Here is a 25,685-nt window from a genome sequence, read left to right as displayed (position 1 = left end):
GCTGAAAACAGGATGTATATCCTTTGCAGTACTCCAAAGAAAGATACTGAATCTAATGAAGATGCTGTTGCATCTGATACAACCAGGTTGAGGGAATGGCAGCCACAAGGCATGAAGAAAGATCTTGGGCTGGGTCTACACTACCCGCCTGAATCGGCAGGTACAAATTGACCTCTCGGGGATTGATTTATCGCGTCCCATCGGGACGCAACAATCGATCCCCGAATCGACGCTCTTACTCCATCAGCGGAGGTGGGAGTAAGCGCCGTCGACGAGAAGCCGCAGAGGTCGATTTTGCCGCCGTCCCTACAGCGGGGTAAGTCGGCTGCGATACGTCGAATTCAGCTACGCTATTCACGTAGCTGAATTTGCATATCTTAAATCGACACCACCCCGTAGTGAAGATGTAGCCTTGGATTCAGTGCAAGGATCCTTGCCTAGGTGCCACAGTTTCTTCCTTTCATGTTTGTGTCATTGTTGTAGCCTTGGCCACGGCTGTCCTGAAGTTTTATTTTATTCTCATTGAAAACGTTCATAAACAGTTCTATTAGGCCTTTTCCAGGAGAGTGGTCCACAGACCGTTAACAGATAAAGTGTTCCTTTACTTGGATACAGACATCGTCATCGTCAACAAATCTTACTGCAAATGACATCTTTTCACTGTCAGTAATGTCAGGAGTGCAGTCCATTATTATGGCATAGCACTTCGCTTTCCTGAGCCACATCAATATGTTATTAAGCACCTTCCTTGCCATAAGGGCAATCAATTCATTTTGAATTGCTTTGCTGCAGTAAGCGTCCATAGCTTCTTTACAAACTGTTTGACGTAGGTGATCATGCATGACATCATCGTATTTCCCAAGGAGCTCTACCAAACTGAGGAAATTATCATTATGTTCAGTGAACAATTTATTTGACAAGCCCAGAAAGTCAAATTATTCTTTGAAAGCAAGAGGGTCAGACCAAAGGTCCATCTAGCCCAGTATCCTGTCTTCCGACAGTGGCCAATGCCAGGTGCTTCAGAGGGAATGAACAGAACAGGTAATCATCAAGTGATCCATCCGCTGTCGCCCATTCCCAACTTCTGGCAAACAGAGACTAGGGGCACCATCCTTGCCCATCCTGGCTAATAGCTACTGATGGACTTATCCTCCATGAATTTATCTAGTTCTTTTTTGAACCCTGTTATAGTCTTGGCCTTCAGAACATCCTCTGGCAAAAAGTTCTGCAGGTTGACTGTGTGTTGTGTGAAGAAAAGCTTCCTTTTGTTTGTTTTAAACCTGCTGCCTATTAACTTCATTTGGTGAGCCCTAGTTCTTGTATTATGAGGAGAAAATAACTCTTCCTTATTTACTTTATTCACACCAGTCATGATTTTATAGACTTCTAGCATATCCCCCCTTAGTTGTCTCTTTTCCAAGCTAAAAAGTCCCAATCTTATTAATCTCTCCTCATACGGAAGTGTTCCATACTCCTAATCATTTCTGAACCTTTTCCAATTCCAATATCTCTTTTTGAGATGGGGCAACCACATCTGCATGCAGTATTCAAGATGTGGGCATACCATGGATTTATATAGCAGCAATATGATATTTTCTGTCTTATTATCTATCACTTTCTTAATGATTCCCAACATTCCATTAGTTTTTTGATTGCTGCTGTACATTGAGTGGATTTTTTCAGAGAACTATCCACAATGACTCAAAGATCTCTCTCTGGAGTGATAACAGCTAATTTAGACCCCAGCATTTTATATGTATAGTTGGGATTATGTTTCCAATGTGCATTACTTTGCATTTATCAACACTGAACTTCATCTGCCATTTAGTTGCCCAGTTACCCAGTTTTGTGATGATTCCTATGAGACCAATAATGATCCATGGAAGATGCCCTGGATTCCTTATAGTGGAAGATGTAGGAATCCACTCCAGATTAAGGAGGAGCACAAGTACTTGGTGGGTCATGGAGGTGCATTACCAGATGGTGTCATCGGCAGTTGGGATCAAGATCTGACTAGACTACTGTACAGGCAGCAACACTGGGGGCTTTCTAGCTATTGGTACCATGCACTGTGGTGGAGGGGATACTCACAGTCTTAAAGCCAGCTCCATCACCAAAGGATGTGACACTGGGCCTGAAGCCACTAGTGCTGGAGCAGACACCAACACAGGAGACAACATGTGAATGCCATACAGTGGCCCTGGTAAGACACCATTGGTCTGAGTAACCATTGAGGGTGGTACGGAGAGGCTCAGAAGATCCTTTGCAACTGCAAAGGTCGCTAGAATGGTTGGTACTGAAATAGGCCTTTGCCTCACTGTGATCAAGAGTGATGGCTCCAGCCTCTACTCTGAAGAAGCAGCTGGCCTCAACAGTCCAAACTTGGGAACCAGAGTCAAGGAAGCAGCACTGGGGAGTGGTAAGCCTGAGGGTGCCCTGTACCTTTGGTACCAGAGTGGTACGTCTCTGCAGCCAAAGAGTCCCACACCGAGGACTCCGACGATGGAGGAGCCACTATTTTCTTCAGCTTTGGAGGCCAAGAGAGGTATGAATGCTTATGCTTCTTTGAGGAGTGTCACAGTAAAGGGGATTGTCTCTTTTCCCTGCCTTCTGGTAAAGCCAAGGGAGAAACTCGTGGGCCTGGAGGAACTCCCTATAACAGATCAAAGTGCTACCGACACTGGGTAAAAAGGGCAGCCGCCATAAAGGTGTACCTGAGGCAATCTTCTCTAAGCTTCTTAGTTCTGGTTTTGAAGCCTCGGCAAATCAGACAGCTATCCCTGACTCTCACCCAACCACTTCAAGCAGCCTTGAGGGGGCCATTTAAGGATCTGGGGACAGGTCCTGCTCCAAGCAGGGGGTTGGACTAGATGACCTCCTGAGGTCCCTTCCAACCCTGATATTCTATGATTCTATGAAATGCTACTGAGTGAGTAGCCAAATTCACTAGAGTCTCAGACATTGATTTGATTTGGATGACAATAAAATAAATTCTACAGAATAACTTTTGCCTAGACAAAGTAATGTAAATCTGGACCAAGTATGATATTATATAAAGGCAAATAATATTTCTATTTTCCTTGCTAAAAGTCGGGTATTTGGTACCAGAAGTAAATTGAGTCTAGTGGAGAGAACCTGAAAATAAGTAGTAAGCATTCTGCTGTAAAATTCTACATCTCTGAGGGTGGCAATATCCCTGAATTGGGATGTCACACAGAGCGAGGGGTGGCCTTTCCCTTGAAAGATTTCACTGCATAGGAGCACAATAATGAGTAACATGCATTTTCTCTGTACCCTACTGAGACAAATTATTCCTATCAGGAAAAGTGGTTTTAAAAACCTACTCCATGGTGCCGCCTCTTTCTCCTTTCTCCTCAATGCACTTTAAAGGTGAAATCCAGCATAGCTGGAGACACAAGGAAAGAAGGAAAAACACTATATTTCCATTAGAAAGTTATCCAAGTTTATGTACCAGCAGGAGGCAATGCTATGTACTTAATGTGAGTTCCCTTTTTTTATTGTTATAGAAAACCATTAACAACTCTGAGAAAGAGAGCAGTTTGTCGCCAACTTTCCCAGTGCAGTAACTCTGATTGTTTTATTGAAGTAATCTGAAGCTGAGGACTTTTTTTCAGTATATCCCTGCTTCCTTTTGGTATTTGTCTTTGCATTCATTAACAAATGTTCAATCTTTATTAAAGGACAGAATCGGGGGAAGGGAGGGGGAAAGAAGGGAGAGATGGAATGACAAACATTTGTAGAACTCTACTAAATTTAACCATCAGTGTTAAATATTTCAATGTTGCTTTGAAGGTGGCATTTTTAATCTGCTTTTGGATACATGCAAATCTAAAGACATATGTTAGGCTGTACCTAGTAAACATGCCTTTGATTTGAGGAATGTTTGGATGATCCAAGCATGACAGGATGGCTGGTCCAGTGGTTAGAATGCTAACGTAGGGCTTGGAAAAACTGAGTTTGAGTCCCTTCTCCACCACAGACATCCTGTGAGATATTAGGGAAGTCCCTTAGCCTCTCTATGCAGCTGTAAGTGGGTATAATAATACTTCCTTAACTCACAGGAGTACTGTGAGGATAAATACACAGGCTGTACCATCCTTCCTCAGATGTGTGCAGCCCCTTTGGCTGGCCAGTGCAGAGAGAGGGTCATAGATGTGACCCTCTTGAAACAGTGTGCCTTGGGAGCAGTCTGTGTGAATCTCAAGTGCAGGGGCTGTGATTGTATCTATCCCTTGCCCAGGGTGTATAACAGGGGTAGGCAACCTATGGCATGCGTGCCGAAGGCGGCATGCAAGCTGATTTTCAGTGTCACTCACACTGCCTGGGTCCTGGCCACCAGTCCAGGGGGCTCTGCATTTTAATTTAATTTTAAATGAAGCTTCTTAAACATTTTTAAAACCTTATTTATTTTACATACAACAATAGTTTAGTTATATATTATAGACTTATAAAAAGAGACCTTCTAAAAACATTAAAATGTATTACTGGCACGCGAAACCTTAAATTAGAGTGTATAAATGAAGACTCAGCACATCATTTCTGAAAGGTTGCCAACCCCTGGTGTATAAGGTAGTAGAAAACTTCTTGCACCCTACCACAACCTGCATAAGGGCCAGTAGCAATCTAGCCTACAACTGATGTTGGGTAAACTTTAACATCAGCAGAGAGTTCTAGTCCTAGAAAGACTGGTAACACTCCCCTCTACCCCCAATTAAAAGGAGAAATGAAAAAGAGATTTAGATTGTATTGAAAGAAGCAGTGCTGTGGAACAGATTTTTTTTTTTTGAGCCATCACAGAAATTCTTTAAAATCCAGTTACAATGATGTAGATCTGACACAGGAGATATTATGATGATACCCCAGAGGAGGTCAATAAAATTTGTTATAAGGTCTCCACATTATTTCATCAGGGCTGTAATATAGATAAAATCTCATTATTCCACATGTTTTGCAGCTGCTCTAACTTAATTTTCAGGGCTACCATCAGACAATTATCCAAGATGATTAAATTGTATGTCCCCAGATCTTATAGATTGTGTCTACAGCGAGAGAGTTCAAATCTATTATGTAATAGCAACGATATGATTAGACTCCGAAGAGGGAATAAATATATCATACTAAGGTAAAAAGGGCAACACAGACAGTCATGGACCAGCAATGTATGGCTGAATTAATGTCGTATGAAGAAAAGATGAATTTAGAATATCTAGAATTTGCAGGTAACTTACAGAATGTTGACTTTTTTAATAGTCTGTCAACCAAACATCTGTGATATTTTAGGTCCAGAGTTTGGTTTAGAACATACAGAGGATGAATGAAGGGTACCTGGTGAATATAGCATGGTAGGAGAGATGGTGGTAGGAAAGATTCCTGGGAAAGTTGCCAAAGTGATGGACGGATTGCATCAAAGAAGATGGGAAGCAGTGAATCTTAGTGCCACTTCAGAAAGAGGAAGGTGGTGGATGCTTGCATGATGACCTAACCCAAGTTGATGGGATAAGGGGAAGAAGAAGAAGAGGTTAAATTGTGTGTGTTTTCGATTTAATTGGGATACTATGATAAAATAGAGAGATTAAGAGGAATTTAGATTTTTTACTTTGCATACTGGGACTTTTTTTTATGTCTACTAAGCACCACAAACATCTTTAGTGCTGTATAAATATTAATTACACATGTTACATTAAAAGAACACTGTTAAGGTTGCAAAGTCATGAACTCAAAAGTTAGGAAATGCCAGAATTAAGGTTGACTATGCACCATGAATTCAGCCTCCTGGTGCACTGAAACAGAGTTTCTAAAAATAGGTTTCTAAAATGAAGTATGCTCCCCGAGACCCCAGCATGGGCTGACTAAAATGTACATGAGTCTTATCATGGTGAAACTGACCTAACAAGCGGGCAGCAGTGAAACGGATAAAAATCATATTGATTTTAGTCCAGAGCTTCTGGGGTCCCTGGCTCCATAGCAGCCCCACCATGCTGACTGCCTCAGAGTTAGGGACCTCAGGACTCTCAGACTCCTGGTCTAGCTGACTCTCCAGGCTACCTGACTCTCAGGGAAGATGGCTCCATTGCCTGTGGGAGTCAGGCAGTCAGGGAAGTCAGCTGGCCCAGTAGTATGGAAACCCTGGGATCTCCAACCCCAGGGCAGTCCACATGCCAGGGCTGCCCTGGAGCCACAGAACCTTGAAGCCCTGGTGTCCCCAGCTCAGGGACTGTACACATGGTGGGGCTACCCTGGACTCTAGACCTTGAAGATATCTCTACACAGCAAGCAGGATCTCATGGCAGCAGGTCTCAGAGCCCTTGTCTACAGACTCGGGCTTGCAGAGCTCACGTTATGATGCTTTAAATAGCTGTGTAGACCTATGGGCTTGGGCTGGAGCTCCGTCTCTGAAGACCACCTTCTCCCATTTCACCTATAGGTGAAAATAAAGATATTTTTATTCTCTACGGCCTTAGGCCACGGGGCTTACATATAGATAGCGCTCAGCTCTTTACAAGATCAAGCCCATAGCGCACAAGTGGCACAGTTATGTTTAGAACCCAGAATTCCTCACTCAGTGCCTCATCTGTAAGTAATAATAGTACTTCTCTATCTCATGCGGGGGAGGTGATGGCAAATACATTAAAGATTATGAGATAACCAGATAATACAATAATGGGGAACCACATAAATAGCCACATAGAGTCTCTCACATTGCACTTCAGATACTCTGGACGAATAGCATAGAAAAATCATTAGAGCTTAACATTGGAGATAAATCATATAACATTCTTGCTAATGTTAAAGGCTGAGTTTCCAAAGGAGCATAATAAATGGCCTGAAAATGTGCACATGCATCTATTGGTACATTCATAATATGCAAGTGAACAAATAAGTATAAATGCAACTATGCATTTGTGTATGCAAATGCACACATGTAAGTAGATACCTATCCAAATTTTGTGGATGCAGTTTAGGAGACTCTTGTAAATTTGGCCTTATGTTAGCCTGAAGTCAACAAATCTAGTAAATTCAGATTAAGGCTACCAGTGTGTTCTGATAACATCTTTTAATGCCCAAGTTTGGAGCTCATAGAGCACATCAGGCTTTGCTAAGCATTTAAATTAACTTTCCTTAATAACTGAAGTAATGAAGTCTTTGCTAAGTTACAAATGAAGATAATCTGAATGTATTATAGAAACTAAGGTGGCACTAGCATGGGGAAAACAGAAATATGTAAAGATTATTTATTCATAAATATACAGCTACGGTGGTGTTTTTACACATTATGGTCCAGCCAATAAGACATGGTTCTATTCCCAGTCCTAATCACTTCACTCTCCATCCCTCTCTTTCCTCTGTTGTCTATCTTGTCTATTTAGACTGTAAACTCTTGGGAGCTGGCACCGTCTCTAACTTTGTGTCTGTATAGCACAATGAATCCATGATCTTTCGGGGGGGGGGGGGGGAGACACCTCTAGGCACTACTGAAATACAAATTAAGAATATTCATCAAGAGTAGTTTAAAAGGAAAGACCTCACTGAGGTATTCCACTTCTGAAGGAAATAGCTGCTAAGCTATCTGCAAAAATTGTCTGCAAAATGCTACACAACTATTTTAGCTCAGATCCCATCTAAACAGCAGGAAAAAGAATACAAGATGGGAAAGTGCTGCCTGGTAAAGGGAGTTCAGTTAGAATTTACATAGAGAGCAGTTAATATATGAAGTAAACCACCAAATGCAGATATTGAAGTGACAGGTACAAGTAAAGTGTATAAATCTAACTATGTATGACACCTCTAATAAGTCTACCAGTGTATTATCTATGCACCAGGTACAAACTTCCGAACCCATGCGAGCTTACTAAGGATCACATTTGGACAATGTTTTTTTCTACATCAAAAGAAAAATACAAAGAAAAGGCTAGATCATGCAACCTTTATGTGTGGCCTATCTACCTTTTCAGTTATAGCAGTGTTTCTCAAACTGGGATCGCTGCTTGTGTAGGAAAAGCCCCTGGCGGGCCGGGACGGTTTGTTTAACTGACCCGTCCACAGGTTCGGCCGATCGCAGCTCCCACTAGCTGCGGTTTGCTGCTGCAGGCCAATGGGAGCTGCTGGAAGCGGCACAGGCCGAGGGACTTACTGGCCGCCGCTTCCAGCAGCCCCCATTGGCCTGCAGTGGCGAACCGCGGCCAGTGGGAGCCGCAATCAGCCAGACCTGCGGATGGGGCAGGTAAACAAACCAGCCCGGCCCACCAGGGGCTTTCCCTATGCAACAGCGACCCCAGTTTGTACCTCAGAAACACTGAGTTATAGGATTTCAGGTAGATGTAGGCCTCATGCTAACAGGGGTGAGAAATTCACAGGGGTGAATTTCACCTGTTGGTGAGCACTTAGACAAGTAGTTCCCTTGACTTCATTGGGACTACTTGCATGAGTAAATGCTCAGCAGCAGGAGTAATGGGTTGCACAATCTAGCCCAAACCGATTAAGAGCCAAGTCAGTGACAGAAAATGCACCGAGGACTAAATGAAATTTAAAACAAAATAGTTTGCTCTTGCCAAAACCTGAGTCCAGTGTTCTTAGTCTCCTCCACCTTCTGTGGACATCACTAATATCTAAAGCATTATCATCAACCTCGTTTTTGGTGTTAGTGATATCAGCTGTTGTAGGACAAACTGAGAACCCAGAACTTTGCTCTTGGCAACTAAGCAGCCTTTCAGTTCACTTTTAAAAGGAGAACAAAAAGTATATTTGGAGAACAGACTGGGCCTCCTGACTTCCTTCCGACCTAAAACTGTCTATGCTCATAGAAAGTATTATTACAAAGCTGAGTTTGTTCATATACCATGCTGACAGCTTGAATTTATTATGCATCCTGAAAGTTAGTAGTATACCAAACTCATACGTACAGGTGACATGATACCATATTAAAATATTCATCAAATCTGCAAACCATCTAGATTCACTGCAAATAATCTGCTAGCAAAGGTGTTATAAACAAAATTGAATTTCAGAACAATATCTTTAATAAATGTGCTGCATGCCAAAGTATATTAATATCTGGAAAACATCCTAGAATTTCCCCCTTACATTTGATACATATTTAGCCTAGGAAGTTTGTATTAAGTTATTGGGACTAATGGAAGTGTAAATGAATTTAAGGAATCTGAATTTAAAATCTCCTGTCATTGTAAAGAAGAAATGCCATAGATGTCAACTGAATAGCAAATGGAATATAATATTCCATTAGCTCTAGATGTTTGCTCTGACCAGACATGCCTTAGGCATCTCTGATTTTTCTGTAATTTAAGTGTGTCACCAATGTGGTCAAAAACTGCTTGTAGTTTAGACACAGTGTTACCTGTAGTGTTATGTTCTGTGTACACAGTTTAAATTAGGCTTTAGGTTTGACCATGGTACCCTGGATCACCTATAATTTATAAACCCAGTGCTAGTCATGTCTAGTTTACATTGTAAAATTAAATAAAAATCAAGCCATGATCACTAATTATGTAGCAGGAGAGTATAGTGCTGTCCAATTGCTATCTGAAGAGGATACAGAAGTTACCTACTGCTTTGTAGATTTAACAGTGCAAGAAATTTCTTACAGTGTTGGTGATTACAGAGAAACAGATTATTCCCATTGTATAAAAGCATCAGGTAAATACTCCTTTACTGCCTGAGGCACGTTGTCCATGCACCCTGAATTGTCCCTGTGACAGATATTACAGACCAATGAAAAGTTCTGGTTTCTTTCAGTTTCTCCTCTTGTATTGCTACCTGCCAGAGGGAAGAGGTTAATTATTTTTTTAAACAAGATAAGCAATGCAGTGACTGGGGGGTGGGGGAGGGGCAGGGAGCGACGTGATATCAGCATGAATAAACTATCAGGAAGTATCAGCCTGTGAAATGAGTTATAGAACTGTGAAATAAGCAAAGACTATGGTCTCAGCTTTATAAGTGTCGTATGTATCTTTATGAGCTAGTGTTTCTATTTTGGCTCCATGGGGAAGTTCCTGGAGTTTCCTGCAGGAACTAAAGTTACTGAGAAATAATTAATGCAATGTGCTAGGTAGGTAAATATGCCTAGAGAAACACTATCTGCCTGGGGGCAATTGTATCTCCTGGTTTGAAGCGGTTGAGGAAGGCTACCAGACCAAGAACTGAGAATTGTAGAAAGTGACCAGCCTGCCTTGGGGTGGCGGGGGTCACTCTCACCCAATCCAAGAACTGACATGGCACTGTAACCAAGAGAGGCAGACCCTGCTGAAAAGTTTTGAAGAATTTTGAAACCTTACAGGGTCTCCGTGTGGAAGATGAGTGACACCTGGTAGGACAGGCATGCATATGAGCTGTTCTATTATTTTCAAGATACAGTGTACTCCTGGTTATCCGAATAGCAGGTGGGACACGGATTTAATTGGGATAATTGGGAGTTCAGATAATCATGAGGGCAGGAGCCATTCAGCCATTTACCAGCATGGTGGTCCCCCTTTCCAGCTGGACAAATGCCACCATGAGTTTCTCATTTTCTGGGTGCTCAGCATGAGTCACACGGGGCTTTATATGCAGAAGTGCTGAGCACTCACAGCTGCAACTGAAGTCAATGGGAGTTGTACTTAAGAATATGGCATCCTATATAATGCTAAGTACTCTGACAAAATCAGGCTGAGTCCTCTCAAATTGGGCACAAAACTCTAGACACTTTTGACCTTAATCTCTCTCTCTCTGTGTGCTTCAGTTCCCCATGTGTAAAATGGAGGTAATAATGCCACCTAATTTCACAGGGATATTGAAGCTAAACTCATTAATGCTTCATAAATTCCATTCTATGGAACCATGGAGATCCCCACCTGGTCCTGCTCTAAGAAATCAGCATTAGAGGCCTGGATAGTTATCACTTTTTCTAGCCCACATGCAGATTTCTCCATTAAAGCTAATTGTACATCCAATTATTGAAGAAAAACTGTAATGGATTCATTCATTAAAAATTAAAAATTACTGGTGGTATAACATGCTGCCTTATGTGGTCTTAAAGAGGTATAAAAACAAGGGTCTTAGGCCTTACAATGCACCAGAAATGAGTGAATATATTTTAGTGGCTTGATAACTTGGTTCATAAAGTGATTCCATGAGCTCTTCCAGGAACTTTTATATAAAAATAAATGTCATGCTTTCAGAATGATTACAAAAATAATTATCAGTTTATTTACAAGATGGGGCAATGTTCATACTTAAGCAGATGCTGACATTTTGTGCAAAATCAACAAGATGAGGAGGGCTGATCTCATATTTGCTCTCTGTCCTCAAAACACTCAAAGTTTATCAGTGTGCAGCGTCTATCTTTCATATAAACTTGTCCAAGACAAAAATGGTTCTGAAAAGTCTGGCCTTAAGCTCCTTGGAACAAAGGTGAGTCCATTATTCTGCAATGCATTAATAAAATCGCCAGTGAGCTCAGCCAGAAAAGTGCTAAAAAGAATCTTGCCTGTTTCTCCAACTTAACATTTTAACTATATTTGAAATATGAAGCTTTTAATCTTTTGTTAGAATATTTTTGTGACCACACCACCCTGCCATGTGTTCTTTTTACTTACTTAAACATATATAAACCATATCAAACACATGTACATCTTCACACAGGTTTAAAGGAGAGCACAATATATATACTGTCTGAAATTGGCATCTGCTATGCCAGATGACTACTAGATCTGTAAAAGTGAGAAAAGTTCTGGAAGTTACTAATAGTGGCAAGAAAGGCAAAGATGAAGACAAGAATACAAAACCCATAAGAGTCAACCTAGCAACATATACACTTGACACAAAATTCTAATAGATAGGAAGATGCAGGTATGGAATCAGGATAAACACCCTCAATGAACAATGCAATTAGAAGAATTTCAGGAGGAAACAGAGGTGATCGTAATAAATTGGCACAACTCTTTCTGGAAGGAAAATGCTTATTGGGATCCTAATTTTCATGCTACTATGAAAGTTTGGAATATGAAATAATTAATCTAAAAGTAATGATCCTTCTCCCAAGCTAAAAAATAAAATAAAATAAAATAAAATAAAACTGTACCAGTATAAAGTACTGGATGTTTTATAGAAATGATAATGAGAAGAAAAAGCACCAGTACATACAGTAATGTACCAAAGAACAAAACTAAGAGACATAAAGACAATTATTTGGTTAAGCAAATAATTTTACAATAGCAACTACAGAAATACCAACAGACAGGAAGTGACAAGGAATAGCGACGAGTGAAAAAATTGTAACGTACATAACTCTAAAACCATACAGACCAACAAAGACACAGAAATAGTGAAACTCCAAACTCAGACAGAAACACAGTTTTTGCGCAAGACAGCATGGTAAGCATCCAATGAGCTCTAGTTCAGGTGCTTTAATGGCGGTCCAGCATTAAAGAGCTTTAACAGCTGTACCTAGTATCTGACCCTGCCTCATTGATGTCAGTGGCGAAACTCCAATTGACTTTAGTGATGCCGAAGCAGGCCTCTTAAAGTGCTTTAGCTAATCCAAACTAAACACAACTTAGCTACGATGTCCCACTCTACACTTGCGTTTTGCTCTTAGGCTTCCCCAAGTTCCTCCGCCATTCATAGTTATCTAAAATCACTTTTCTGAAACCCTCTGTTATCTGAAAATTTATATCTATCCAAGTAATTATATGACTCTCATCACCATAATATCAGGGTGTGTGAGGACCATGAGGATATTGTTTTGAATAACAGAGTTTCAGATAAAATGTGATTCAGATAATTGAGTTTCTAAAGCATTTGAAATCAGCCATTGATAAAATTGCTTGAGATAAGGTTCCTCTTATGGTTTTTTCATAGATTTGAAGGCCAGAAGGGACCACTGTGATAATTTAGTTTGAACTGCTGCATAATACAGACCATAGGACTTCTCTGAAAAAATTCCTCTTTGAACAAGAGTGGAGCTTTTAGAAAAACATCCAATCTTCATTTAAATTGCCAATGATGGAGACTCCCCCACAGACCTTGGTAAATGATTCCAATGGTTAATTACCCTCACTATTAAAACATTTGAGCTGTAGAGATTCAGAGATGGGCCTAGGGATGTGCTGGCTGCCGCTTCCCACCACCCCCATTGGCCTGGAGTGGCGAACCGCAGCCAGTGGGAGCCGCGATCGGCCGAACCTGCAGATGCGGCAGGTAAACAAACCAGCCCGTCCTGCCAGGGTGCTTACCCTGGCGAGACGCGTGCCAAAGGTTGCCGACCCCTGGACTAGGCTGACCCAGGTGTGTTACAATTTGGAAAGGGTCTCCAAACATGCAGTTTTTCGCTCATCCTTAGTTGTCTGGTTGAGTTCATAGGCACATACAAACTTCAGAGTTTTGAAGGAGTCAGGAAGAGACACTAGCCTGGAAAACTGGGAGAATTTCCAGCAGGTAGGTGGTCTTTTCTTGAATGAGCCCTAATCCTCCTCACTGTTATAAACTCTTCCCAATCCCCAGCATGTATTCCTTATGCAAGATACCTCCCAAATATTGTACCTCAGTCCTAATGAAAAGCATGAGACAGGTGTGAGGTGTGAGGAAACAGAGTGGTCACAAAGTTTGGGGTAAGAACCTGTGAAGCGGAGAAGCAGGTGGGTTAGTAGCCAGAAGGCAGGTAGGTAGGGGGAGGGAGCTGGCTGTGGAGGAAAGGTGGATTGTATTGCACCAGAATTAGGGAGCCAGAGAAATGTCTGAAGTATTGTTCAGAGGATGAGGCAGGGTCAGAAGCAAAGTATGAGTATACTCCTATTTAATACTCAGTTAACCTCTAATGAGGCCAACCTGTGCACCAAATGAGGCACGTGTGGCAGGAGGAAGTTTTGCTCAGACACACCTTAGGCATTCCGGAGCTGGGGAAGAAAAGTTCCAAAGGGGCACTGGGAAGGAGGCCCATTGTCTGTACTGGTGGAGGGTCACCGACAGAAGTGCCGCTCCTATGTACTTCGGAGTTCTGCTACTGAGGAAAGTGCAGATTTCACTTCAATTGTATTCTTGTTGCTGCTCTTCTCCCCAACCCCATTAAACATGTTTTGCATTGAAATGGATGCCACAATTTTTGGCACAAAGAGAGGACTTGAAGGTTTTTGTATTATAGAAAGAAGGCAGAAATGTTTTCTACTGAAAAAGGGGAAATGACTCACATGGTCAAGGGCCCTCTTTATGGCCCTTTGAGTTATAACCCTGAATTGCAACAGTGGGGAATTTCTAGTTTCAGGATGCCTAGCACAAAAGGCAGGGTAAAGGCAGGCCTGAGGGACTTATTTGGTTATTGACTGCCATGAAAAAACACAAAATAGTGCTGCTCGGAATGGTGATTATTTATATTGCAGTATCACCCAAGATGTTCGAGGCATTATACATACCCACAAGAGGAGGTGGCTGCTGCCCCAAAGAGCTCAGAACCCTAAGACAAAGACAAATAATAAAACCTGCTGTGGAAGCAGAGAAAGAACTGACAGGAAGGGGATGCAATGCATGACAGTTCGTTAGCAAGAGTTAGGCTAACTGTAACCCTAATAACGCGAGATTTGTAGAAGCGAGGAATGTGTGAGGCAAGTGGGAAAGAACTGTGTGAGAAGTTGCTGCGACCTTGTGTAGATAATATGGAATGTAGACTAAGAGTCTACATTAGTGAGCAAAACAAGATATCAGAATGACCTATGTATAAACAAAATGCAACTGTTGCTCATTATTGTCTGTAACAAAAGGTATAAATGCTTGCTGTAATTGTTTACCTGTGGAGAGACCTGTTCAGCTCTCCCTCTGCACATGTGAGAGTTAATAAAGCATCTGACTTGCTGTACCAAAACAAATAGTGAGAACTCAGTTTTTCTCCGACAATTTGGGGGCTCGTCCGGGATGGCAACGCCCGCAGAGGCACCGGCAGCTGCTACGGATCGTTCCCCTTTGAACCCCATGGCGCCACAATAGAGGTAGGAGACCTTTTGAAATCTCTATTAGGGTGTCGGAGGAGGACTGTCCGTGGGGCCGTCTGTCCCTGTTGGGCTCACGCCATCCGAACTTATTGACTGTGCAGCAAGGTCAGATGCTGAGCGGCGTAATAGGGGAATTGTTTGCCGCCCCCTGTATGCATATGCTAGGTGCATAGGGTTTGCACCTGTGTTGAGGGGTTGTTACCGCCTCAGGAGGGGTTTTTACCGCCTCAAGTGATGCATCGAGGTACTTGAATAGTACCTGGAGGTACTTGGGAATAGTACCTGGAATAAGGCCTTGGTGTGTGTGTGTGTGTGTACACCAGTGTGAATTGAGTGTTACCGGAAGACGCCCAGAGTACTCTGCGAAGTCTTTTGGCTCGTGACCAGAACTACTCTAACGCAAGCCCGGTAACTAGAGGATCTTTTAGGAGATCCGACCCACGGTGGGCTAACTCGGCCTGGCATCGTCCGGCGAGGAGGCTACCTGGGTCTAGGAGTGTGTGAACCCATCTTCCCTCCCCCTTTTCCTCTCTGTGTGAGCCAGTGACAGTCTGATCATCTCACTGGATGTAACAGAGTAAGCGGCGCCGTCTCTCTGAGACTAGCCGACGCTCTTTGCTGAAGGGAGGTGTAGGAGGGTCGTGGCCATCCTTGTTAGTCTCTCCTGTGTGAATACCCTGTAGGGAGAGATCCTTAGTTTATGTGCCGCTAGCGCGGACAGGGCATCCTCCTCCCTGTGTGTGTGATTGGAAAATGGGTGGGGGACAGTCTAAGGATTCCCTCTCACCCACTAAGGGTACCCCAGCTTATTTCATGTACGTACATTATGGTACTAAAACCTGCAGGTATTTAGAGAATTGAAATCATTACACGCGTGAAAAATTCATCTAAACAATGCCCACTAGAAGGTACCTTCAATCTAGATAAGATCATACATCTCAGAGGAGCTTTTAATCACCAAAAAGCCTCTGACACACAATGGGAGCAATTTGTCTATTGAGGAAAGGAACGGGTTAATTTGAAATTCAGCTTGGTCCAGAGATAAAGAGAAAGTTAATCTGTGTTCAAGGTCAAGAATCAATGCAGACCAGGCTAAGTACAAAGAAAAACTGCTTTCGGCCCCAGCTGACTGTGAAAAAATATAGACATAGTCAAACCAAAGGCAATACAAGTTACAGTGCTGAGATTACATTTGCAAAGCTTAACTGTCCAGTGAGATCCAACAGTCTGCCTTTGCGACCCTGGAGCCGGCGTGGTTTGGGGACGCTGAAGAAGCCACAGACAGCCGGCCTGGACTGGAATCACTGAAAAGACGCCCCAGGAGACCTCAGGGTGTAAAAGAACTGCCCTCCCAAGAGAGGAAGCAAGTTGGAGATTGCACAGCACCTTCTCTGAACGTTATACACAGACGTGGCCAGTCTGGACGTACGTGTGTGAGTATGAAAGTGTGCCTACTCTCAGCCGCAGTAAGTCTGAGAACTGGAGAGGGATTTAGCATTCCTCTTTCCACCCCGGCTGACCGGGAAGGGTGTCAGGTGGATCTACCCCAGTCGTAGCAGGACTGGGCAATAGAGAAGTTGGAGAAAAGGGAAGAGTTGTTTACTTGATAACTAGAATTGAGCAATTAAGAGCATAGATCATTAACCAGGCAGCAACTCAAACTTACGCCCAGGGCATGTTGCAAGCCTTGAGACAGGACTTCCAGGCAGAAAAGGAAGCACTGGCTAAGCAAGTACCGGTCCTTCAGGGACTTGTCAGAATTTAACCATTTGTGTTTGCATATGCTGTAAGAGCAGTGTGTTTGCCACAAGAGAAAATTGAATAGTTAAATGCCAATGGGTCATGCGTTTTGCCCAAGTGGCAAGCCTCACGAGGGAGGACTCGGGTAGCCTTGTGAGTAAGAATGTTTAAGAGAAGAGACCAGGAAGGGTGGGGGCTAGTTGAGAAGCCCACCCTCCTATCTAAATTGGTAGTGAAAAAGCTGGTGCCCATGGAAGGGACGGTTCAGCGAGAAAAGCAGGATCGGGCCCAAGCGGGCAGGCAATAGATAGAGAGATTGGAGAACAGGTTGGAAACTTTGAGGGCATAGTGGAAGGAAAGGAGTAAGTAATTATAAGCATGGGGATTTCAAATTCCCAGGATAATAATTGAAATGGTAAAATGTGTGTAAGACAGAGTCTTTGTACCAAGGTGCAAGGCTCTCCTTTCTTCTGCTGAATAAAGCAACTCTTCCTTATCCCTGTCTGGCTGTTATTGGCTCTCAGCTAAGTGGACCTGATATTTTGGTGACAGTTACTGGCAACTCCGGTTAATGAATTTCTGTCTTATACATTTAGGTGTTAGGTGTGTGGACGGAACTGAGCCTCTCATTTGTAATTCCTCAGAGTGGAAGCCATCGCGTGCAATGAAGCTCTGAGGTTGAATTGGGATCCTTCTGTCCCGTCCCCTGTAGCGGTCAATATTAGTAGAAATTCCTGTAATAGGATCCTATTAGGCCATAATTCCCTCTGTTCTGTGTAATTCTCTGTTAGAGTATCAGCAGGCAGATGGGTGGGTCTCTGGTAAAACCCTCTAAGGATAGCCCTTTGAATTATATGTTAAGTAAATGGCTTTTACCCAGTGTTCAGGAAAGAATAAAGATTTGAATTTGTTTTGGGGTAACAAAATAGCAGATAAAAGATCTGGTAAAAAGGAGAGAGAAGGACAGTGCCCCTGGCTCTGTGTGGTCGAGCTGTCACTTTACTAGGGGTGCATGGAGATTTTGTAAGCACAAAAGAAACAGTTATACCTTGTGTAGAAATTGATGTGGCTAGTGTTGTGGAAATTGAATTGTGGAGAGGATGTGCATTTTCCCCAGAACATGTGCAGTGTATATTGTAGCAGAGGTAAAAGAAATGCAAACCTACCAATATAGGTTGTGTTGTCTCTTTTCAGATCACTGGGTGTTTGAAAGCAGGAGTTAGAAGTAAAAGGCAATCAAAAGTCTGGGAAAGTTAATTGTGACCCTTTTTACATAAGAATTTTTAAGCTGTGGATAGCTTTGGATCTGGAAGCAAGCCAGAAAGCATCTGTATTAATGCAATTTTCTAACTAATAAGGTAGAAGCCACTGAAACCTGGGCTGCCTATGAAACAAATACAAGGAAATATGGGGTAATTCCTCTGTTTTGCCTAAAATCAACAAGAGTATGTGTGTATATAAAGGAAATATTTTAAGCAATGACTGAGTGCCCAGAAGGGGTAGACCTCTGTTCTTTTGTCTTTCAGATCATCAGAGAAAACAGATGCCAGCTGAACAGCATTCAATGTACCATGCATTTACTGGTACAATAGGAATTATTTTTGTGTTCTTTGTCCTGTCTTGTGGTGTTTGTCTTGTGGCCAGAATTGTTGGGTTTAATATTTTCATAAGACAGTCTAGTTCAAAATTAAATAGAAGGGTTAAATCAAAAAGCAGATACGTGTTTTTATTCAACTTGGAAAATGTGATATACTAAAGTCTAATACAGTTGCTTAAGTAAGAAAAAGAAACTTCATTGGCCAGATTTTTTAATTGAAAAAAATTGTTGTTAAAATTTGCATACCAACAGTCTTTGGAAGCAAGGACCTGGAAGGTTAACCCACTCCCCATATTGCCCATGGGATCTTTCTGGCTACCTCAGATTTCTAGCCAGAGGGCTGGGGAGGGAGGAAAGCTATTGGACACCTGAGGTTGTACCGAGTGGACTCCTCAAAAGTGGGTGTGCTTGTCCTGGTTTGTTGGTCCAAAGCTCTGTAATAAAGTTATTTTACTGGAAGGGTGTACATGGCATACATTGAATAATAAGACTAATGTACTGTATAATGGCAATGTGTATGTGTTCATTGTTGAGAAAAGGTGTATGAGTGAAGAGTGGAAGTTTCCTTTGTAGGTTAAAAGAAGCCAAGAAGGGGAGAAGGAAAAAGAACAGAACGAGTTAACTGAGGAAAAATAGCTAGCAAGCTCAGTCCAAAGATAAGATGCTGGCACCATCCAAGGACACTGCCCACAGCTAAGACTTGGCTGATAGCCAAGAAAAGGGGGGCCTGAATGTGCCCAAGCAACTATGAGATCTGCAAAACACTGCCAGGCATTAATGAAATGTGTTAGGTTTCTTTTCTCACAGATAAAAGAAGTGCTACCCAAAGACCCTAGCAGCCCTGCCATTCATTGAAACAAGGAGACTGAGTCTACGTAAAGTCCATCAACGAAAGACTGCTTTGGCTCCACACTGGAAAGGCCCTTTCCAAGTCCTGTTAACCACCACCACTATGAAGTGCCAAGGACTACCTGCCTGGACCCATGCTTCTCACTGTAAAAAGACCCCTCCACCTCGGGAGGACTCTCCGACTGATAAGCCTATTTCTCCTTCTAGCTCTGCTGTGTCTTCTGGACAGCAGGAAAAAGAAAGAAAGAAAAAAAAAAAAGACAAGGTGAAGTGCTAGTAACCTCTCCCTTGTCCACTGACAGACCTACTGTGCCTCTGGATTTTTCTAGAAGAAGCAAAACCATTACAGGGTGATGTGCTAGTAACCTCTCCCCTGTATGATGCTAAACCACACTGTTTCAGGAAAAGAGAAGAAGGAACACTTACTTCATTGAAACCACAAAGTCCAGGGATTCCTGACTACAAGAGACATTAAGAACTGACCCTGGTGAAGAAACAAAGAATTATACACTGGCAGGAAGAAACTTGTGGGACCCATGCTTGGGAACGTGGTATTGATTGGATTTTGGGGTTTATTCTACAGGCTGCGCCCTGTGTTTTGGATAAGTCCTTCAGCATGTATTGCCCTCCCTAATTGGATTTTAAATGATAAGTACCAAAGGCACCTTGTTGCCATTGCCCCTGCCATCTCCTCCATTACACTATTACCCCTGTAACACATCCAAATACAGACAATGCCATATATTTGATAAAACCAATGACTAAGGCCTTCACACTTTAGTGATTTATTTAAATATTGTTTGAAAAAATATATTTTTAAGGTTCAGGATATCCCATATAAGCGAACAATTGAATGGATCAGTGGAGATAAAAGTATATGATATCACTACCAGTGAACCCCAAGAATTTATAATTGTTCACAGGGGGCTGCCATTAGATTAGCACAACAGAGGGCTTGGGTTATTTCCTCTAGAAAGAAGAGAGACTTGACCGGATCCCTTTGGGATGGGGCCAATAATGCAGCAGCAGTTTGGAATATTTTTAAGAACCAAGAACATGATGAGAAATTGGGGCAACTAGAGAAGGCCATTGGCCTTGTTTCTGGAGCACAACTAACCCAGGTACAGGCTGGAGTTGGTGTGTTACATGTTATTTCCGCCCTTAGTTCAATGACCCAGAAGTTGCTGACAGAGATGGTATTGAATATCACTGAGGCTGGGAAGGCATTGCAGTGGGATCTAGCATGCTCAGAAATTCAGGATTTCCTGAATGACCAGCTAATGGCCATTCGGAATGATCTAGAGCATCAGGCTTGGCCCACTGCCCTTACAGACACATCAGGAGTACCATCTGATCTGTGGCCATGGAGACACACTTGGAAACTTTCTGGGTGGAAGTGTGGACGTTCTCAGTGCTCCTTCCAAGCATATGGACCGGTTCAGGGGGTGTGGGCTCCCACATACCGAATCCTGCCGGGTCCATGGGGGAGGATGCATGTGGGATTGGGTAATTCACCGAGACATCTGGGAAATTAGACCTCCTGGTATGCCCAATCGATTTTTAGTCAGTGCTCCTGGGATTACATCTGACATTTGGATGGGGTTAGGGAGTCAATGGACATTTTGGCCGTTACAACCCCCACAGCTTCAGTGTATCCGTAAACTGAAGCCAGGAGAAGTTGTTACTCTTCATGACTACGTTTGCTAGGAGGGTAGGGGACAAGGAACTACCCTGACAGGACACTTATTTTTTTAAGCTAATGATAGCTGTGTGTATGTTAAAGCCACCATATTGCAAGACATACATTTTAATCTCATTACCACTGCAGACAATCATATTATTTACTGGCCTGCAGATAGAATTTTGCAAGTAGTCCTTAGGTTCCAGATACCCTTTAATTGGACTAGTTTAGTACCTGATAGATTTCAAAATTTGCTTTCACTGTTACCAGAGGTTCAGAAAATCTCTGAAGTACAAGGGCAAATTCACATGCTTCAAAATATGTATCAAGTTAAAAAGTATGCCTTTCAGACAGCTTATAGAGTATCCACCTTATGTACTAAGTATGATGTATTGTGTTATATGACTAAGATTGTACAACAACCCCATCATATTATTGCTATGGGAATCTTATTGCTTGTGTTGTGCAGGAGTATGTTATTGTTGTTGTAAAGGACGTAATAATAGTAATACCTTTCATGTCCATGCTCATCATGCATTGTCATTACATCCAATCAAAACCCCTAAGGTTGAAGCATCTGATGTAGAATCTGAATTCCGAGATTTAATGCAAATAGAGATTTGAAAATGTTTGTTGTACTAGTAGTACAAAAGGGAGGGTTGTGGAAGCAGAGAAAGAACTGACAGGAAGGGGATGCAATGCATGACAGTTCGTTAGCAAGAGTTAGGCTAACTGTAACCCTAATAACGCGAGATTTGTAGAAGCGAGGAATGTGTGAGGCAAGTGGGAAAGAACTGTGTGAGAAGTTGCTGCGACCTTGTGTAGATAATATGGAATGTAGACTAAGAGTCTACATTAGTGAGCAAAACAAGATATCAGAATGACCTATGTATAAACAAAATGCAACTGTTGCTCATTATTGTCTGTAACAAAAGGTATAAATGCTTGCTGTAATTGTTTACCTGTGGAGAGACCTGTTCAGCTCTCCCTCTGCACATGTGAGAGTTAATAAAGCATCTGACTTGCTGTACCAAAACAAATAGTGAGAACTCAGTTTTTCTCCGACACTGCACAATCAAAATGCTTGAGGCTATGTAAGGTTACAGCTTGGAGTTTCTTTATACCACCCTTGCCACGGCCATCCTTTCCCTTCCCCTGTCCAAGTGTACCCACTCTGTCCTTGGTGCCCCAAAGTATCCCCTTTCCATCCTGCGGTTCAGTGTGAGAACCAGAGGTGAAAGATCATTAGGCACCATAACCAATAGAAAATATTTTCTTCACATGCACTGAACTAAAGGGGGAGTTCAGGTCACTTGTAGAAAGCACATATAGTATGTGTCCTAATTATACTCTATAGTTTCCACAGCTTGAAAAAGTACCTGTAATAATAATTTCTATTTTTAACTAGAATATTGTGAACAACCCTTTGTTATTTTTTCCATCAGTCTTGTCGCTAAGCTAAATGAAATAAACACACTTGGGAAAAGGTTGTTTCCCATCTCTCCCCTGCACAGTTCTTTTCCCCAGTGTCCTCTGCTGCCCTTCACGCTTCGAGGTTCTCCAATCCTGCACTCCTCTTTTTGTCTGTAGCAGTCTCAGCTCATCTTCTTCTGATTGCTCAGCCCCCTTCTTTGCTCTCTAAGAGCTACTGTTCTCCGCTGTGGCTCCCAGCTCGGTCCCTATTATTCATCTGCTCAGCTCAGCAGGGGAATGGAGCTGAGATTCAATTGCCTACAGCTGACAGTGGCAGTTGGGACAGGGTGCCACTGAGCAGTCAGGAGGTCAGACAGCCCTGTCTCTCATCCTAGGACTTTGGCAAGGACTAGTGCCAAGCAGAATGGAAGTGGTAAGCCAGTGACAATCCCAGCCAGGCTGGGTACTGGCAGCTATGAGCTTTTCTTCTCTGCATGTGAATGTACAGCCATAAGTGGTACTCCTGTGGGGTCACTGCTTCTTAGGAGTGACAGCCACTTTATTTAAAAGGATCCTTAAAAATATAAAACAATCTTGAATGACAATTTCATACCAACTCACAAACAGGAGGCTGACAAGGTGAGGCAAGTGATGGTGCCATATGCACACAAGTTTTTGATGCCAACAAATGCACATGCACGTTTTGGATGTAATCCTAGCCCATGAGTTTGGTGCTCAGCCCAGCTGCTGAGTTTTTCCAATTTAATGCAGTAGAAACCTAATCTTATGAACCTGGAATTTACAAAACTCCATTGGAGCTTAAATGCTTTTTGAATTCCCCTGCCCGAGAAATATTCTTCACTGAACCACCCAGTGCTGCCAAATTTCGATATTAGATATTGGATGTAAATGGAGGTTTTCATAATACTAAGCTATTCTTCTTTATCGGACTTACCTGCATTTGGGATTAACTGTATGGCTGGCCAGAAAAACAACTTTTCTATTCAGCAAAAAATGTTTGAGGCTTCAAAATTTGTTTGTTCCAATGTGGAATGAAACCATAAGCTTGTGAGGTTTTTTTTGTAAAAAACATTTATATATATATATATATATATATATGAGAGAGAGAGAGAGAACATGGGACACACATCCACCCAGCCTAGCCAATAGCCCAGGGGTGACTGCACTCACCTGTAACAAGCCATTTACAACACACACTTCACTTCTCTACAAAGGAAAAAGGACAGTAAACTATCTAAACTCCTACATACCATAGGGAGTTACAACAGTGGTACCCTTAACTCACCCAACGATATTGTTAATCTATCCAACCACACACTTAACCCGGTGGAAGAGTCTGTCCTATCTCGGTGACTTTCTTTCAGCCCCACCACCCTCACGAACATGATACAGTTCTGCAGTGATCTGGAAGCCTACTTTTGTCATCTCCAACTCAAGGAATATTTTCAACACACCACTGAAAAGTGCACTGATCCACAGGAACCCTCCTACCAACACTACAAGAAGAAGAATTCTGCATGGACTCCTCCTGATGGTCGAAATGACAGACTGGACTTCTACATAGAGTACTTCCACAGACGAGCACAGGTGGAAATTGTGAAAAAACAGCATCACTTGCCCCATAACCTCAGCCGTACAGAACGCAATGCCATCCACAGCCTCAGAAACAACTCTGACATTATAATTAAAGGCCTTGACAAAGGAGGTGCTGTAGTCATAATGAACAGGTCAGATTATGAACAGGAGGCTGCCAGCCAACTCTCCAATACCACATTCTACAGGCCACTATCCTCCGATCCCACTGAGGAATACCAAAAGAAACTACACCATCTGCTCAAGAAACTCCCTGCTATAGCACAGGAACAAATCTACACAGATACCCAGAACCCCGACCAGGGGTATTCTTCTGCTACCCAAGATCCATAAACCTGGAAACCCTGGACGCCCCATCATCTCAGGCATTGGCACTCGTACAGCAGGATTATCTGCCTATTTGTACTCTCTCCTCAGACCCTATGCTACCAGCACTCCTAGCTATCTTAGAGACACCACCAATTTATGGTAACATACAAAAGCCAGTAGGAGAACACTTCAGTCTTCCTGGACATTCTATAACAGATTTAAAAGTAGCCATACTTGAACAAAAAAACTTCAGAAACAGACTTCAAAGAGAAACTGCAGAACTAAAATTCATTTGTAAATTTAACACCATTAATTTGGGCTTGAATAGGGCCTGGGAGCGGCTGGCTCAGTACAAAAGCAACTTTACCTCTCCTGGAATTGACACCTCCTCATCAATTATTGGGAGTGGACTACATCCACCCTGATTGAATTGGCTCTGTCAACACTGGTTCTCCACTTGTGAGATAACTCCCTTCTCTTCATGTGTCAGTAATATAATGCCTGCATCTGTAATTTTCACTTCATGCATCTGAAGAAGTGAGGTTTTTTACCCATGAAAGCTTATGCCCAAATAAATCTGTTAGTCTTTAAGGTGCCACCGGACTCCTCGTTGTTTTTGTGGATACAGACTAACACAGCTACCCCTCTGATACATAAAAATTTGGGTTCTTGTGTTATAGCTCATGTTTTGGCTCTCCATATCTGTTAACAAACAGGCAAAGAATCTTTAAGTGAATTATGTCCATATAAACAAGAGTAAAAAAACTGAAAGTAGTATATAAGCTCTATAAATAGTCATGGGATGAATTGGAAAAGAGCAGGTGTCAGATCTGCGTAGGATAACTGCTTGGCTTTTCTAATCCTGTGGTACACCTCTAGGTGGTGCAGGTGAGTTTCCACAGAGAGAAAGCCCCTTTTCCATTCACTGTAGTTTTCAAAACTCTGAAGCTAAAGAGAAAGCAGCAAAGGAAAAGTTATTGGGAAGTCCTCTGAGACGGCAAGTGCGTGAAGGTTTATACTGCACCTCAGCACACTGGAGTGGATCTGTGGATACTCGTGACAAATTCTCCACAAATGTACCATGCAACATCTGGCTGAGAACGACCCTTGCCACCTGTGAAAACCTCTTGCCTTATTTGGATTGGATATTGCTAGAGCTTTATTCACAGACGGATCTCCTGGCTGGATTTTGGTTTTGTTACTTACATCTGCATCAGGTAAGATTTTTTTATAATACATTTTCTCTCTTTTTTTAAAAACTAGATATTGTTCAAGGCAGAAACGCAACTGTCATGAGATAACAGTCAAAAAATATTTCTGAAAAGTGTGTCATTATTAGGTTTAGTTTGAACAAGCACTACCTTTCAGCATGCATCTTTGCTTAGGGCATTAATGCCAAAGAGCTTTTCTTTGTTATTTCTGCACACATTAGAGAGTAAACGGAGTGCTTGCTTAGTTGCACATTTAATTAAAGAAGCCAAGTTTCCTT

General features: G+C 42.3%; 1 protein-coding gene and 1 long non-coding RNA gene across 2 annotated transcripts in view; both read left to right on the top strand.

Annotated features, from left to right (window-relative positions):
* The first annotated feature begins 16,070 nt into the window (after positions 1-16,070).
* On the top strand, positions 16,071-21,486 carry LOC128827034 (uncharacterized). Its single transcript, XR_008442928.1, has 2 exons — positions 16,071-16,426; positions 19,138-21,486. It is a non-coding gene; the product is annotated as an uncharacterized LOC128827034 (long non-coding RNA).
* A 3,685-nt stretch (positions 21,487-25,171) lies between these two features.
* The window catches only part of EDAR (ectodysplasin A receptor), a 113,279-nt gene continuing 112,765 nt past the window's right edge, over positions 25,172-25,685 (top strand). The window contains exon 1 of the mRNA XM_054010704.1: positions 25,172-25,413. The gene's annotated coding sequence lies outside the window, so the exon portion shown is untranslated. The remainder of the gene's footprint in view (positions 25,414-25,685) is intronic.

This window comes from Malaclemys terrapin, chromosome 1 (assembly GCF_027887155.1).
Source record: "Malaclemys terrapin pileata isolate rMalTer1 chromosome 1, rMalTer1.hap1, whole genome shotgun sequence".
In the NCBI taxonomy this organism is placed as follows: domain Eukaryota; kingdom Metazoa; phylum Chordata; order Testudines; family Emydidae; genus Malaclemys; species Malaclemys terrapin.
This window is presented reverse-complemented; position numbering and strand designations above follow the sequence as displayed.